Raw genomic sequence first — 19,081 nt, 5'->3', positions numbered from 1 at the left:
TTAAATAAATACATAAAACTCTGGGGATGTGGCTCAGTGATTAAGTGCTTTGGGTTCAATCCCTAATGGCAAAAAAAAAAAAAATGAAAACAGAGAGTAGCATGCTGTTTGCAAACAAATGTGGTTAAGGTAAAATGGGGTGCTGATCTACAGTGGATATAAAATTTAAATTGTTTAAGATAAACATCTTCTAGATATTTGCAGAAGAATTCTGTACTTATACTTTAAATTACTATACTGTTCACTTATATGTTTTCAGAGTACATATATCCTACCTAGTGTTCTTATTATTGTGCAAGAGAGAAAGGGAGGATAAAAATGATGGGTGGAGGGAAGGATGATAGAGAGAGAGGAGGACCCAGAAGGAAGGAAAAGGAGGACTAGCCCCATGATGCTCTTCCTTCACAATCAGGATTCCTGACATTAGGCAAGAGACCCTAGGCCTATTACAAGACAAGACATGTCCAGTGCTCCATGTTGTCAGTGTAGGAACTGAATTCCTCAAAAAGACTCTTAAAGCACAAGAAATAAAATAAAAATCAATAAATGGGGTGTTATCTTTATATCAAAGGAAACCATGAAGAATGTGAGTAGACAGCCTACAGAATGGGAGAAAATCTTTGTCACTGACACCTCAGATAGAGCATTAATCTCCAGAATATATAAACAACTCAAAAAATTAACACATGTACAAAAAACACCCCACAAAGAATTTTAAAAAACACCAAATAACCCAAAGAAAAAGATGTGCAAACAATTAACCAGTATATGAAAAAAAGTTCATTAGCAATTAGAAAAATGAAAATTAAAACTACACTGAGATTCCGCGTCACTTCAGGTAGAATAATAAATATAAAGAGTGCAAGTAGCAATAACTGTGAGAATGTGGGGAAAAGATTCACTTATACATTGCACCAAGCAATCATTCAGGAAAGCAGTATAGAGATTTCTCAGAAAACTTGGGATGGAATAACCATTTGACCCAGTTATTCTGCTCCTCATTGTATAATCAAATGAAACTATAGTGACACAGCCACATAAATATTTATAGAGCTATTCACAAAAGCTAAGCTGTGGAACCAATCTAGGTGCCTTTCAATAGATGAATGGATAAAGAAAATGTGTCATATATATACAATAGACTCAGCCATGAAGAATCAAATTATGTCATTTGCTGGTAAATCGATGGAACTGGAGACTCTCATGCCAAGTGAAATAATCAAGTCCTCCAACTATGAAGTCTGAATATTTTACTTAATATGTGTATGCTAACACACACAAGGGGGGGAGAGGAAAGAATAGAAGTTTGTTGGATTAGACAAAATGGAATACAGGGCTGGGAGGGGAGAGGAAAGACAGTAGAACAAATCTGACATCACATTCCTATGTTCAAAGGTGAATACAGGACCAGCAAAACTCTGCTAAATTTTTGACCACAGGAATGGGATCTTTAATAGAAGAAGTTATATGCTATGTATATGTAATATGCCAAAACAGCTCTACTATAATGTATACCTAAAAGAATAAATAAAATAATAATAATTCACTATTTTTCATGTTGATCCACTTGTAGGATCATATGATCTACACTTTAAACAGTGAAAAATTCCAAATATTTTATTATGTACCTATCTGTTGGGATGGTTTCAGTGGTAAATAAAAGAACATTTAACTTGAAGAAGAATAAATTTGCAATCTGACACCTCATGAATTCAACCAGCCCATAGTAAAAGCCTTAGCTCTACATCTACTGAGACATACAAAAGTTCCCCAAGGTCTTTTCCCAAAAATATTCCTACCATATTCTGTTTTTTTTTTTTTTATCATTTTGTACCCAGGAATGAGAATTGCATCTATTGATAAATGATAAATGTAGGAACAGCATTAAACACATAATGTATATCAATGAACAATGTATCACAATTCTGAAAAGGAACACAGGCTAAAAACATAGGTAAGGGACATGATTTTCTGAGTCTTTTGCTTCTGCTTCTAGTGCTCATCCACAAAGCCAGTGATTTTTGTCCTGTGAATGGAAATCCACCAAAGAAGGCCTGTGTTTCAAAACACAAATGACAAATGTGGCAAAATGTGTAAGGCTCTACTCAGAAAATCCTGAGATTTCTACTCAGTAGCATTTGTTTCATCTCAGTGAAGTTTGAAACATGAGTCAATATAAAATAAGGGAAATAAACAGATCTTATGTATTAGGAACAAATATTTACCAGTAACTTATTTTTAAGAACATATTATGGTATGCCATTGTTTCCAAAGTTGTTTTGTACTCAAGTAGGAGATTACTTGGAGCAAAGTGTTTGTTTCTCTTCTCAAAAGTGAGAAAATGATATACAAAACCTGGTATTTGCTGGCCTCTCTTTTCCTCCTTTTTAAAAGTGGAAGTAATAATACATATTAACACAACAAGAAAGTGAAGTCACTTCCCCAAAATGGATCTACTATTAGAAGCAAGAGTTTTGAGATTATAGAAAAATCATCTATTCTTGTGAAAAATATTAAGTCTTTTCTCTTTATACGGCTTCTCTGAAAGTCATCATGGGACTGCTGCAGAGAAATAGAGTTGAATTAAGAACACTACTTAATTCAATGGGACAAAAATGCCACCCTCACCTCCAAAATATGTACATTATGGTTATAAATATATGGATTTTAAAAACTCTTTACTTTCCCATGATTAATAGAGTTACTGTTTAACTATGTTACATACACACACACACACACACACACACACTCACTCATTTGAAAACAGAAAAAAATAATTCAGGAAACATTTTCTTCACACATGTCTATCTATTTTTGTTTAAAAGATATATTACTGAAATTTCATATTGTACATTCTGGCATTCTGGTCTCATGGATATTGTCTGTAGGTTTCATTTTTCTCTGCTAAAATCTACAAATTAATTTCAGCAAGGTTTTGACTGTATATCAGCAGGTGATAGCAGTCTAAAAGCTTAATTTAAGAGTGGGAAATTCAACGTTAAAAAATAATTCTAAAAGGTAGATTTATTCTTTATGAGTACATGTCTTACATTTCAACTGCACATATGTCAGATAAATTTGGGTGAGTGAAAACATTTCTTTAATACAGGCAGAAATGTAATTGTGAAACACTTTACAAAAAATGTTTTAACTAGTTGCATAGCTATTTAGTCTGTGTCTTAAAAACTTCTAAAGTGGTATTTATGACAGTGTTTAAATTAAACTTCTTCATTCAGGAAACAACTGCTGAACATCTAACAGAAGCTAAGATTTTCTGTAAATAGTTTTGTCATAAATGTCATAATTTAATTTTAGAATCAGATAACATTGTGTTTAAAATGAAAATAGTAGTTCACACCCCACATACCAAAGCATTGGGAAACAGTAGACTACATATAAATAGAGGTCCTGTAAGTCTGTATTTCCCGGCATTCTGGGAGATGTCTGAAGTGTGTGGAAGTATACACACATGATGACTGCATGTTGGTGAAATTCCCAAAAATCACATTCTTCAGACCACATTGCCATCATTAAGTGAAACATGGCCACATAAAGTAAGTTAAAAGGATTTTATAAATAATGCAGATGAAATAAAGTAAAAATTTGAAACTTACTGAAGGTTCATTTACCTGATTAAAATGAATTCTTGTAGTCTCCAATTCTGTATCTATAGTACAAACAGAGATTCCAGCTTGCTTTCTCACTTGATCCTCTTTGTTAATTCTGTTTCTTTTTCATTTAATGGGTTCTTATTTTTTTCATGTAACATAATTTTTTTCTCTTTGTCTCATCTTCTTTTAAGATATATCTGAAGTTAAATATGGTTACCTTTTAGTGGATTTTTCCAGAAAACAAAAAAGTCTTTTTATGTTCTGGCTCTTTGTATGCTGATTTAGTATACTAATAAAAATTATATGCTCTCTGAAGATTTTCTAGTTTAAAATTTTTAATTTCTCCTTTAATCTTGTCTAAAACATACATAATTTAAAGTCAATAATAAAATTCTGTTTTATTATTTGATAAGTTTCTGTTACTAGCAAATCTTTTAGATACTACAGAAAAGAAATTTTGAAATGATTTGGTAAATTGACAAGTTTAAGTTGATTTTTTTTGAACTATTATAGATCCTCCCCAGTTCAAAAGATAATTTCAAGTAAAATAAGTTTTAAAGACTTATTGTTTATATACAAACTTATGAATTCAGCAGTAATATGATGTATCTTCATAAAATATGTCAGGTATACCTACAATTGGCTTACAGTATAACAGCATATTCAGAAATTTTTCTTTCAATATGTATCTTTTGCGGCTTGGGCTGTAGCTAAGTGGTAGAGCACTTGCCTAGCATGAGTGAGGTGCTGGCTTTGATCCTTAGCACCACATATAAATTTAAAAAAGATATTGAAAATATGTATTATTTGTATTACTATAATCCAAATCTGGAATTAGAAATGTAATACCTGTTATTACACTTTTTATGTCTCTTTTATGGTTACAATTTCAACTCACCTTGTTGATCATTATGTATTTTACAAACAACTTAAAATCCACTTTTGAACAAGAAAGGACCTAATATTTAATCCAATAATGAAGAGTAATGTCTTTCAACAGGTGAATGGATAAATAAAATTATATATATACACAAACACACGCACACACACACACACACACACACACACACATACACACACAGTAGAATATTATCCATAACAAAAATAACTTTATGTCAACATATAGTCTACTGTCATGTATACCTAAAAAACATTTAAAATTTATTGTATGTTATTTCAATGTAAAAATCTGAACAAATTTAATTTATGAATGAGAGTGAATTTGAATAAAATAATTTATAATCAGTTTTCATTTCATTTTTAAATAAATGTTAATGTTAAATGTGTAGCTGAGGGCCTAGCTCAGCACTAGCATACCACACTAGTCACAAAAAACACTGGGTTTGATCCTAAGCATCAGAATAAAAATAATAAATGTATAAAAACATGCTTCAGGGCAGTGAAAAATGCCTCATTGGTGGAATACAAACTTTCTTGAGAGCAATTTAAAAATTCTGAAAATTTTTTAAAGTTTCCCAACTTTAAAAAAATAATTCTATATTGATTTTTTTTTCAAAAGTAAACAGAAATATAGAAATTATTTTTTTCTTTTGTTCTCACCCCCATCTATGGTACCAGGGAGTGAGCCCACAGAAGCTAAATCACTTATCCACATCTCAAAGCCATTTTCATTTTTTTATTTGGAGACAAGATCTCAATAATATTCATAGGACCTTGCTAAATTGATGAGGCTTGCTTTAAACTTTTGATCCTCCTGTATCTGCCTCCCCAGCTAATGGAATTATAAGAACTTGCCATGGTATCTGAGTAGTAAAGGATTCTTTTTTAAATGATATTTTTTGAAACATTAATTGTAATAAAAAGTTATAAACAGATAAAAATCTCAAATTCTGTTTGTTAAATAAATAGATTTCTAGCAGATGGGGTTCCATAGAGCCATTAAAATTATGATGGGGAAAAATATGCACTTAGTTTTTTAGGAGTAATTACATTTAATAATATGCTATCATATTTGTAAGAATTTTATGATTGATTCATGTTTTCTCCCTTGAAAAGTGCTAACAGATGAGTCAGCAATTAAAAAATCTTCTTATTTCTACTGGAATAAAGAAAAGGATTCCACCCCTTCTTTCAATCTAGGATATAATACTTCAAATCGTGGAGTTGTTGATTCAATTCTGTATTTTCTTGCTTAAACTCTGATACCCTCTTTTTGAGCTCATTTTCCATTTGTGCATTTTAAACATGTAGTGAACACTGTGTGCAGTGACTTTTTTGCATTTTATTATTTTTGAAGTGCTTTCTGGGGTTTTGACAGGCTAACAGAGTCTGTAAGGAAAAAAAGATAACAGAAATAAAATATGTGCTTGAAAAATATATTATTTCATGTGTAAAATTGTTGTTGATTAGAACTATTAATACCAGGGCTGGGGAATATGGCTAAAGTTGTAGCGCACTCGCCTGGCATGCGTGCGGCCTGGGTTCGATCCTCAGCACCACATACAAACAAAGATGTTGTGTCTGCCGAAAACTAAAAAATAAATATCAAAATTCTCTCTCTCTCTCTCTCTCTCTCTCTCTCTCTCTCTCTCTCATAAAAAAGAACTCTTAATACCAGAAAAGAAAGCCATGCATTAATATAGCATAGTTAATCTTTGTCTTATATTAATGGGGGCTTTGGAGTTGGAATCAAACTATACTGAGATTCAAATCCTAACCTTATCATTTCATTTTTTTAAGTATGTATTTTTCATTTGTAGTTGAACACAACATCTTTATTTCACTTATTTATTTTTGGGTGGTGCTGCAGATTGAACCCAGGGTCTCGCACGTGCGAGGTGAGTACTCTACCACTGAGCCACATCCCCAGCCCCTGACCTAATCATTTTAATAGCATTGTACTATTAGAATTGATATTAGAAGAGATTATTTTCACCCTCTTTTGCTTGTTATCACTATCATTAATAAAAAGGAGATAATAACAATACCTATTCCAGGGGATTATTTTAAGGATTAAATGAGCTTATATTTCTAAAATTTTAGGCAAGGACTTGACATGTATTGACTTTTCAATGAATGGTACCTATTAGTTTTAATTTTCTAAAATTTCTAATTTGTAAAATTAGATGCTTCCAATTAAACTGTATTGTAAGTAATATAACTTCATGGCATTACTATCTGAACAGCAAAATATCAAAAGAAAATACTATGGCAATAAAAAGCACATGTGACTATAGTTTCCATGGTCTTTTAAGTTGAGTTCTCAGTTCTTATCTGTATTTTCTGTCCTTACAAAACATTTTGTATGTATATATTTCTATTTTTTTTTAATTTGTTTTAATTAGCTACGCTTGAAAGTACAATGACCTTGACATGTCATACATTTGAATCACTTGGGATATAATTTCTCATTTTTCTGAGTATACAGGTTGCAGAATCACATTGGTCATTCATTCATACTAGTATCCTTCCTATCTCTCCAACCCCTCCCCTCCCCTCCTATTATTTCTCTCTATCTAATCTAGGGTAACGCTATTCTTTTTTTTTTCCCTCACATCTTTATACATGTATTTTGTATAACAACAAGGTTCTCTTTCCACCATTCATGCAATTCCCTTTCTCCCTCTCTTTCCATCCCAGCCCTCTTCCCTATGTAGAGGCAATCTTCTTCCCATGCTCCTCCCCTCTTCCCCATTTTGAATTACCCACCTTATATCAGAGAAGACATTCAGCATTTTTTTGTGTCGGGGGATTGGCTAACCTTACTTAAGATAATCTGCTCTAATGTCATCCATTTCCCTGCAAATGCCATGATCTTGTTAGTTTTTAGTGCTGAGTAATATTCCATTATACACACACACACACACACACACACACACACACACACACACATATATATATATATATATATCACATTTTTTAATCCATTTATCCATTCAAGGGCATCTAGGTTGTCTCCACAGTCTAGCTATTGTGAATTGTGCTTCTATAAACATTGATGTGGCTATGTCCCTGCAGTATGCTGTTTTTAATTCTTTTGGGTATAGTCCGAGAAGAGGAACTGGGTCAAATGGTGGTTTTATTCCCAGCTTTCCAAGGAATCTCCATACTGCTTTCCAAATTGGCTACACAAATTTGCAGTACCACCAGCAGTGTATTAGTGTACCTTTTCCCCCACATCCTTGCCAGTACTTATTGTTGTTTGTCTTCATCATGGCTGTCATTCTTACTAGAGTGAGATAATATCTTAGAGTAGTTTTAATTTGAATTTCTCTGACTACTAGAAATAATGAGCATTTTTTCCTATGTTTGTTGATTGATTGTATATCCCCTTCTGAGAAGTGTCTGTTCAGGTCCTTGGCTCATTTGTTGATTGAGTTATTTGTTTTTTGGTGTTTAGCTTTTTGATTTCTTTGTGTACCCTAGAGATTAGAGCTCTATCTGATGTGTGAGCAGTGAAAATTTGTTCCCAGGATGTAGGCTCCCTATTCACCTCACATATTATATCCCTTACTGAGAAAAAAACTTTTAGTTTGAATTCAAACCATTGGTTGATTCTTGGTTTTAATTCTTGTGTTATAGGTGTCTTATTAAGGAAATTGGGGCCTAGCCCCGCATGATGGACATTAGGGCCTATATTTTCTTTTATTAGATGCAGAGTCTCTGGTTTAATTCCTAGATCCTTGATCCATCGAGTTAACTTTTGTGCATGGTGAGAGATAGGGATTAAATTTCATTTGTTGCATATGGATTTCCAATTTTCCCAGCACTATTTGTTGAAGATGCTATTCTTTCTCTAGTGTATGCTTTTAGCACCTTTGTCTAATATAAGGTAGTTGTAGTTTTGTGGATTAGTCTCTGTGTCCTCTATCCTGTACCATTGGTCCTCCAGCCTGTTTTGTTGCCAGTACCATGTTGTTTCTGTTACTATTGCTCTGTTGTATAGTTTGAGATCTGGTATAGTGATACCACCTTTTTCACTCTTCCTACTTAGTATTGCTTTAGCTATTCTGGGTCTCTTATTTTTCCAGATGAATTTCATGATTGCTTTTTCTATTTCTATGAGGAATGCCATGGGGATTTTGATTGGAATTGCATTGAATCTGTATAGTACTTTTTCTAATATGTTCATTTTAATAATATTAATTCTGCCTGTCCATAAGCAAGGTAGATCTTTCCATCTTCTAAAGTCTTCTTTTATTTCTGTCTTTAGGGTTCTATAGTTTTCCTTGTATTGATCTTTCACTGCTTTTGTTAGGTTGATTCCCAAGTATTTATTTTTTTAGGGTATTATGAATGGGGATGTTTTTCTCATTTCCTTTTCAGAGGATTTGCCACTGATATACAGGAATGCCTTTGATTTATGGGTGTTGATTTTATATCTTGCCACTTTTCTGAATTCATTTTCTAGTTCTAGAAGTTTCTTGGTAAAGTGTTTTGGGTCTTCTAGGTATAGAATAATATCATCAGCAAATAGTGCCAGTTTACATTGTCTCTCTTGCATGGCTCTCTTGCATTTCAGTTTTCTTGGAGATAAAAATAGAGATTCCAATGGGTCCTGCCCAGGTAAAGTTTTTGACTTTGTACTGACAGTTAGGATGACATCAAACTCTCAAGTATCCACTGCCATGAAAACTTTAGGTTAATTACATTCATGCTCACATTTTCTAAATTAACTCATACGCATAAATTCTTGCAGATTTTATGGTTAGTAAGAATTACCCTTTTTTCTTTGATTTTTCAGAATCTGGTCTTAAACACAGTCACAGAATTCTCCTGTTCAGGGTAACTTAGGTTGCTCTTATGAACATTATTTTGAAACTGCCTTTCTCCTTCAGATAACAGATTGTTAAGGAATGTGACATATCCTGTCCAGCTAAGCCAGAAAGGATGCAAATAAATTGCTTCTTAGAAAATAAAGCATGGGGACTATATATTGGTCCTATTTATTTATTTATTTATGGTTTATTTGTTTGTTTGTTTATAGTACTGTGTGTTGAAACCAGAGCTAGTCTACCACTGAGCTACATCAACAGCCCTATTTTTATATTTTATTTAGAGACAAGGTCTCACTTATTTTTTTAGTGTCTCTTGGATAAGTTGATAAGACTGACTCTAAGTTCATAATTCTCCTGCCTCACCTTCCCAAACTTCTAAAATACAGGCATGTGGCACCATTACCAACCTACCATTTATTTAAAAAGCACTTCAGTTTTTTTTTAACCAGGTTCTGTAAATAATACTACAATGAAAATGGACATGCAGTGTTCTCTATGATGTAATGACTCAAGTATTTTTTTTTAGATACATACCCAGAATTACTACTAGTGGAACATATGACTTTTTTATTTTAACTTTCTGAAGAACCTTAATACAATTTTCAAAAATAGCTTTATTCAATTAATATTCTCACCAATATATTTGTTCAACTGAGTCTTTTTATATAATGCTTTTATGCACTGGAGTACCTACTATCTTTCAGATTTTTTATTTTTTACTTCTAAATATTTTATTTATTTTTTATTAGTCATAGACAAATTACTTTTATTTCGTTTATTCATTTTTATGTGGTACTGAGGCTTAAATACAGTGCCTCCAATGTGCTGAGCAAGAACTCTACAACTACGCTAGAACTCCAGCCCCAACCTTTGAGATTTTTAGCACAGGCATTCTGACAACACTGCACTAGGTGCAGGATATTTTTAATTTGACTGATACATTAAATTACTGATGTAAGTGTGTTAGATTCCAGGATTTCAAGTAGCCAGAGGAAGAGTATCCTGTAAATACTTTCTGTGATGAAACAGTAATCTGTGATTTCTAAAGCTTTGTTAAAACTACTGCTGAACATTTTTTATTTGGAAGTAGTTATAAACAATGCAAATCCAATGGTTTGAAATATATAACGATTTACCCATGCTCAGTCTCTGTTGCTCATAGAAATTGAAAGTTTAGGATACACTCTCTTGAACAGAAGTTTCTAATGTTAGACATTCAGTGCATGGAGAAACTTCTTCTGAAAAACTATTGGTAGGCCTGGAATTATTACTGGGATGAACAAGGTTAGGTCAGGGATCAGAAAGTGCTCAAATCTTACTGATTCTATCAGGAGATTGATTGATTTTCCCCTTTTGTACCTTAATTGAATCAAGAGAGAAGTAATTCTTCCAGCAAGAGAAGTTAGCAAAACCCTGGAAAAATCCCTTTTTTTGTATAACTGACACCTTTGAGATGTAATTTCTCTGTCCTGACTTCAGGTTGTGAAAAAAATCAAAAGTCTTACTTGGTCATAGAAGAAAACCACTTTGTCATTTTCATACTTATATTTCACTCCTTCTTTAACCAATGAATAACTTAAGATAATAATCACAGAAAATTTTAAAGTCAGTTTAGATATTAACCCCAATCTCCCCTTATTTAAGGTGCCCTCAAATTTCAAGGGATATTTCTCAGATATGTGACACTTCGGTAAACAACACAAATACCCACGTGTACCCTAGGTTTTTCTACTCATTTGATTGTAGGTATTTTTTCACTTGTCCAATGTATCTAAATCTCAGAACTCATTTATGACTTTGTCAAAGTAACACAAATAACATGAGTAGATGTGTATCAATATATCAGTAGATAAAGGTTGGTTAGAAGCCTTCTATTTTGCTATATTTCTGTTATGGTCCAGCTTTGAGGTGTTACCCAAAACTCATATGTAAGACAATGCAGGAAGGTTTGGAGGAGAAATGATTGGGTCATAGCCTTAACGTCATCAGTGAATTAATCTCTGAATGAATTAACTGTGTGGTACCTGAATTGATAGTGTGTGGCTGAAGAAAGTGAGAATTGGGGCTTTGGAATCTAAATTTGTATATTCACCCAAAAATGAATCTGTCTCTTTACTGTGATCACTATATCAGTTGATTCCCTCCACCACACCTTTTTGCCATAATGTTCTGCCTCACCTTGAGCCCTGAGAAATGGAGCAATCTTCTATAGACTAAGGCTTTTGAAACCCTAAGCCTGTAAATAAACTTTTATTCCTCTACAATTTCTATGGTCAATTTGTTAGTCACATTGTTGAAAAAGGCAACTGAAACAACTTTTAACTTGATCTCTCATTATGTCTGTTCTTTGTGATGAGTTTGAACCCAGTACCTTACATATTCTGCACACCAACTCTCAGGAAACTGTGACCCCATCTAACTTTATATTGTATTGTATTATCCATTTATTTCTAGTGTTATTTTTGATATGAATAGGCTTAGACCATTCTATTGCTCTTAACAATACAAAAAATTACATGCACATGGATTCATCTTTGTGTTTGGTTCATACTATGACTCCTTGGACTTTAATATTGTATTATGCATTTATTTTATACATCAGTGTCTCTTAATAATACTAATAGTTCATTTGGTTCTCTGAAGCATAGGTTTTGGAAGTATTTCATATATACTTTTCATTCCATGTGATTTTTTTTCTTTAGTCTCTTTCTTTTAATAGAGAAGCATGCTGAAATTTCTTTGTTAATGATTTTTTTTTCTTAGTTGTAATTGTAATACCTTTATTTTATTTATTTATTTTTACGTGGTGCTGATGATTGAACCTAGTGCCTCACATGTGCTAGGTAAGCACTCTACCATAACCCCAGTCCTACATGCTAAAATATTGATGAAAATTTTACAGATTACATTCAAGGAAAAAGGTTTTCTTTGTAATGATGTGTAATATCTAAACACATGTGTGTAATTGGGTCTTTTATGTCATAATTCAAGTTTTTATTTACCAATAAATTCTACATATTTCCCTTTAGAGTGTATATGCAATGTGTGAAGTAGTATCCAAATGTGACCTTTATATAATACTGATGTGGTGTTTTTCATTGTTTGTTAGGCTGAATGTAGGGGCGCAAAAAATGTATCTTGACAGTAGAAACCACTTTACTCACACTTTATTATTTTTATATTGCTTATGTGCACATTTTATTTTATTTCACCTTACAGATTTCAACTGTATGGAGCACGCAGCTCTTCTTTTATATATTATTATGGTTTTTAAGAGCAGTCATATTTATAAGTTAATGCTACTTGTGGGGAAGTATCATATCCTTCAATAGGCACACATTTTTTTACAAAAATATAGCCTCTTATAATTCATCTGTAATTCATGAGAACTTTTCACTCCACATCTTCATGAATACTGTTTAATTTTATGTATTTGGTTATATTTTCTCTTTTTAAAATTTTTTAAGATGCTAAAATTTTTATGAGTGCAGAATTCTTAGATATCAGAATATTCAAGTCGCTTGCTTGTTCTTCTCTTGGTGTCCTTATCTTTTTCTTACTGAATAAATTTATTCATGCATCAGGTAATTTATCTTACCTGTTACTTTGTACCCTTTAATGGTATGACTTCATTTATTCATTGTTTTAATGCCCAATTTATGAATTTTGTAACATTTTGTTTTGTGCAACTTTGAAAAGAAATGTTTTCCATTGCTGTGTGGTTCTTATGACTGAAATCAAGGGTGCCTTTCCATTCAAAACTAGACTCTAGTCTTAATATTATATGAGTCAGTCTCAGTAAGTTGTTCATCATCTCTGTGAAATTTCTTTTATTATTATTGTTATTATTTATATGAGAGAGTGGAATGCATTATAATTTTTATTACACATGTAGGGCACATTTTTATATCTCTTGCTGTATACAAAGTATATTTACACCAATTTGTGTCTCCATAAATATACTTTAGATACATTTATACATACATAATTGCAAACCTTCTGTCACCTCTCTTCTCCCCCACCCCTCTACCCAATCTAAAGTTTGTCTATCCCTCTCATGCCCTTCCCTACACCACTATGAATCAGTCTCCTTGTATTAAAGAAAACATTCAGCATTTGTTTTTGGGGGGATTGGTTTTGTCATAACTTCTCAAGCAGTTGATAATATGAGCATGTACGGACACATTCACAATAAAACTTTTTTTTTCATATAGTAACTATTGAATGTTTTATAGTTACATATTGACTATCTTTGAAAGACTTATTTTGCTGTATTAAGCAAGATTATAATCACTTTGTGTGTGTGTGTTTGTGTGTGTGTGTGTGTGTGACACAGATATCTCATAGTTAGAGGAACTTTCTTTAGAAAGGATAGCAATTTTCTACTCCTCAGCAGTGGAAACTTTCATTTTTTATTGTCTAATTGTAAAGAATATTTTAAAGATTCTGTTTTTAGGGATGGGATTATGGCTCAATGGTAGGGTGCTCACTTAGTATATGAGAGGCATTAGGCTTGATACTCAGCACCACATTAAAATAAAATAATAATAATAAGATATTGTGTCCTCTGCCAACTAAAAAAATTAAAATTATCTTTTTGGTACACTGATCTCTCCAAATTTGTAACATAAAATAATGTGTTGCATAGTGATCTTTTAGTCAGTGATGGAATTTGTATACAACAACAGCTACAAAATGTAGCCTAGGATTGTAGTAGTATACAATCTAAATGTCAGTACACAGTATGATATTTGCAAAAATTGCAAAGTCACTTTGAGTGCATTTCTTAGAGTGTATGCCTGACATTTAATGAGGCATTTTTATACACATACTATACATTACAAGAACTGATATAATTTTTGTATGACTGTTTTATCTCAGATTTACCAAAGCATGCATGCAATTTTATTTGTCTATCAAAGATCAAAAATTTGACATTTTGGCCATTACTGGAGATTAGTTTATTTTGAGTATTATATTATTGTTGTTGTTGTTGTTGTTATTATTATTATTATTATTATTATTATTTTGGTATCAGGTATTGAACTCATGGGCACTGAACTCCCGAACAACATCACAAGCCTTCATTTGCATTTTATTTAGATACAGGCTTTCAGTGAGTTGCTTAGCGCCTCACTTTTACTGAGGCTGACTTTCAACTTTTGATCCTTCTGCCTCTCCTACCTTGTTAGTTTCACAAGATTCTTACCTGCTTTTTTCTTTGACATCAAGTGCCTGTTATCCTCTCATGTTGCTCATTGCTGTACTCAGCAGTTTTAGATGTTCTTCTTTTCACATTTTGACACCATAGTCAGCAGATCCAAAATCTTAAATTAGATAGTCCTTAATACACAGTTTCTCATTTTGATTTCTTGGTGTTCAAGTTCATGAACAACTTGAAAAATGTTCAACAGATAGTTATAAATGGTATAAAATGTGAATTAAAAAAATCTATAAAAAAGTTAAAACAATCTGACATTTTATTTGGATAAATAATAAATTGTGAATGAAGGTAGCACCAGCACTATCTTATGGAGAAAAGTAAGCATCTTCCAAGAAAGGTAAGAAAAAAATAATGAGAGGAAACAGTAGAATAAAAATACATTTTTACCTGGAGGAATTGATTTTTGAGAACTTTCCAGCTAAATCTGGCACATAATTTTATAGGGGTCAGAGACACCCATGAAATTGATGCCTCACAAATATCTAAACTACCTCATGGTAAGGAAATCTTTGAAAGTGATACCTATGAAGCATGAGAATGAATCAAAGAAGGATGACGAATACTCCTCTGTAAAAGTGCTTATAAAATATATTTTTTTCATTAAATCCTAATGTAAATGATTATTTGTGTGCATAGTGATTAGATATTACTTTTTTCAGATGTACAAAAAGGGTCAAATGCTGATTAAAGTCACATCTTCCAGCTAGAATCATATGGAAGAGAACATTTAAATTGTAGAAAAAATGCTGTTTTATTTTCGGTCCTATTATTTATTTTTATTTGAACTTAATCTTCCACTAATGTGATATGCAACTCAAAATGATTCAGTTATTTCTCTGAGTTCATCTTTTTATGACTACAAAATGACAAAATTTGGATTATGTCATTTCTTATATTCTTTATACCAAAAATCAGAGGGCTAAAGATAACTTTAACTATACTTGGAGTTGGGGGTTGTGGTTCAGAGGAAGAGCACTCACCTAGCATGTATGAGAAACTCAGTTCAATGTTCAGCTACATACAAAAATAAATAAATAAATAAATATTTAACATTAATAATTAATGTTAAAAATAACTCAGTGATCTTTACTTAGACAATAATATTTTAGATTTACATCTTTTTATAAACAATTACATGAAGGGGCTGGGGTTGTGGCTCAGAGGAATATCACTCATGTAGCATGTGTGAGGAAATGGGTTTGATTTTTTGCACTATATATAAATAAATAAAGTTCTATTAAAAAAAACTTCATGACACACATCTAAAGAAAATGAGACTATTTAATTATTAGCAAATATTTAATAACACTGACTTCTCAGGAGAGGTTTGATTTACACTTATACTGGCACCAAAAAATTCCAGGGTTCTTCTGACAGAATTATGATTCTTTGTCTTACAAAAGTAGAGGATATACTTGGTTCAGAGTATATTCTTTTATTAGCTTAAAAATAACTATTTACTATGTAATTATATACTATTCTTAAGATTCATTACTTTTTGGTGGTTGAGCATAGATCAATTCATAAAAATGAATTTTTTATTGGAAAAAAATTCTAAGGTAATATTTGTTTTAAAAATATGGTAAACTGGGTAGTCATGGTGGTGCATGCCTGCAATCTCAGTGGCTTTGGAGGCTGAAACAGGAGGATCACATGTTCAAAGCAAGCATCAGCAATGGCAGGACACTATGCAACTCATTGAAACTGTGTCATAAATAAAATACAAAATAGGGATGGGAATGTGCCTCCGTGGTTTAGTGCCTCTGAGTTTAATCTCTACTACCCACCGCCCCCAAAATTGCTAAAATCGCAGGAGCATGCCTGTTAAAGGTAAAGGGTAGAGGATAATAAAAAAAAAAAAAAAAACAGGTTTAGAAACTCAGCAAAACCCCACACAACTTTGTGATAACCCTTTCTGAAAATTAAAATAAATAAATAAATTAAATTTGGGGGATGTGACCCAGTGGTAAATTGTCCTTGATTTCAATCTGTAAATTCTCCAAATGGTAAACTATCATGCAAATGACAACAGCAAAATGTATTTATATTTTTAAAAATCATTTTGTTAATACATACATTCCATTTTCAGATGCCACACACAAGCAACCAGATATCTAAAAACAGGTTTTATATTAAAATTATGACACTTGAAAATGTCTGTCAAAACTAGATCAATTCTTCTCAGCAGACTAGACACTTTTTATTGAGCTGCTTGTGCTATCACTTGGGTGTTTCTTATCTGAACTTTTCCTATATAAAGAAATCAAAACTGCAAAAAAATTATAAAATGAACAGGGATATCCTCCCTGCAAGCCTCATAGATATGAACACATATATGTCTTGATATTATGTACCTCTTTTTTGACACTTCATAAATTATAACATGTTAGTGACAATTTAAATTGAATGGAAGAAAGACTTTTTATTCATATGCCATGTGTGAGCTATATTTGGTCCTCTAAGGAACAAGATTTACCTGCTAAAAATAAGGGTTACCACTCTCTGAACAGAAGGATCAGAAGTGTAATGGAATTCAGACATCCAAATGATTCACTGAAGACATTTTTTTAGGTACCAAGTTTTCTCACTTCTAATCAATCATCTGAACATGTCTCAATTTTTTTTCTCTTTTTGTTAGACTTTTAATCACATAATGACATGAGACAGCCATCAAGTCACAAAGAGTGACAATACCCATTTCACAAAGAGTGGCAATACCCATTTCAAAACTGTACAATGATTTGGAAAGAAAGTGGCATGTTGGAAGGTTGAAGAGCAAATGTTACAGATTTCAGCCTGAATCTGAAGGCCAGAGATTCAGGAGTGCTGTGGATGTAAGAAATATCTATCTCATGCAGTCAAGCAGAGAGCCAGTGAATCCTCCCTCCTCCACATTTTTGTTCCATTCAGGCCCTTAACAGTTTAGATGACACCCACTCACATAGAGGAAGGCAATCTGCTTCATTCAAGCTACTGATTCAAATGTTTATCCCCTCCAGAAATACTCTCATGGATATACCAGAAAATAACATTTAATCAGCTATCTGGACATCTCATGATTCAAGTCAGTATAATATATAAAACTATCACACTGGTAAAATGTCAGTAAGAATAATGTCACTAATAAACAATAAATTGTCAACAAAGAGAATAAAAACAATACAATGATATCACCATTCAGATCTTTGACTTTAGAATTTTTACTGTAGGAATTATAATTGTTTTAATGTAGGGGACTCAGCATTCAAAACTAATAATCACTTTTTAAACAAATTTATAAAATTAAATATTATTCTTAACTTTCATTAAGAATTAAAATTTGATATGCTCTAATATTACTATTAGAGCATAAATTTTTTAGAGAGAGAGAAAATATTTTCTAAAATATTTTTTAAAATATTTTTGGTGGACACAACATCTTTATTTTATTTTTATGTGGTGCTGAGGATCAAACCCAGCACCCTGTGCATGCCAGGTGAGCATATACCTCAGCCCTAGAGCATAATAATTAATAATTAATTTTATTAATAATTAATTATAATAATTAATTTTATTGTTTCAAAATGTTAATACATTTATCAAGTTAAAATACATTATTTCATTCACATTTTAACATTTTAAGCATAAGTAACTACGGTTGCAAGAGTTCTGTTTGTTTGTTAGTTTGTTTTTGTGTTTTTTTTTCAGATAAGCCTTAAAATGTAAAAAAAAAATAACCAAATTGACAATTTCAGGTGGATTTCCCACAGGCAATTTTTCACAGCAGAATTAATTAACACACACTGGCTGATGGTCACTGCACCCAGACATCACTTTCAATATAGATCTAGAACATTATCAGGAGAACACGTCAAGATTTACAACAGCAAACAAGACTTAGATATCAACATAGCTATCAGGCCAAGGTAAAGAGCTCATGAATTACATCTTGGAGCATTTGAAAGTAAAACAATTGAACATATATTTTAAAATTTAAATGAATACATAAAATAAGACTAAAGTGTTTCACAAAAATTTTATAACTGAAATATTAGATCATTATTCCATGCAGAGCTAATTGTAAATTACAGAGCAGGTTGCAGTTACAGACACTGATTGGAAATGATTCAAAAGCTAATGAAAGTTAAATGATAAACCATGTTCTAAAAGATAAGCATTGCAAATCTATAAATAAAAAATGCTCAGAAATTTGAATTAATGTAACAGTTACCCTTTTAACATTTTCTCATGTTGCAAAGCAATTCACATTAGACTTAACTAATGACAGAGAGAGAGAGACAGAGAGAGAGAGAGAGAGAGAGAGAGAGAGAGAGAGAGAGAAAGAGAGAGAGAGTTTCTGCTAAAATAAATTGAACACTTCAAACCTTGTATTTATGAGAAAGCAATGGCCACACTAAGCATGTCAGTTAGGGACCTGTGCTCTATGCAGAGATACAAACACCATCTTCACCATTACTTCAGAATCTTAGAGTGTTTTCTTGTGACAGCAATTGTGGTGAACAATAAAC

General features: G+C 32.1%; 1 long non-coding RNA gene across 1 annotated transcript in view; it reads left to right on the top strand.

Moving 5' to 3' along the window:
* Positions 1 to 3,459: 3,459 nt before the first annotated feature.
* Positions 3,460 to 19,081, top strand: part of LOC144252120 (uncharacterized) — a 64,539-nt gene continuing 48,917 nt past the window's right edge. Inside the window, exon 1 of the long non-coding RNA XR_013342914.1 lies at positions 3,460 to 3,554. This is a non-coding gene — a long non-coding RNA (uncharacterized LOC144252120). The remainder of the gene's footprint in view (positions 3,555 to 19,081) is intronic.

Source organism: Urocitellus parryii, unplaced genomic scaffold, assembly GCF_045843805.1.
Source record: "Urocitellus parryii isolate mUroPar1 unplaced genomic scaffold, mUroPar1.hap1 Scaffold_37, whole genome shotgun sequence".
In the NCBI taxonomy this organism is placed as follows: Eukaryota; Metazoa; Chordata; class Mammalia; order Rodentia; family Sciuridae; genus Urocitellus; species Urocitellus parryii.
The sequence above is the reverse complement of the archived record's forward strand: the minus strand, read 5'-3'. Positions and strand labels throughout refer to the sequence as shown.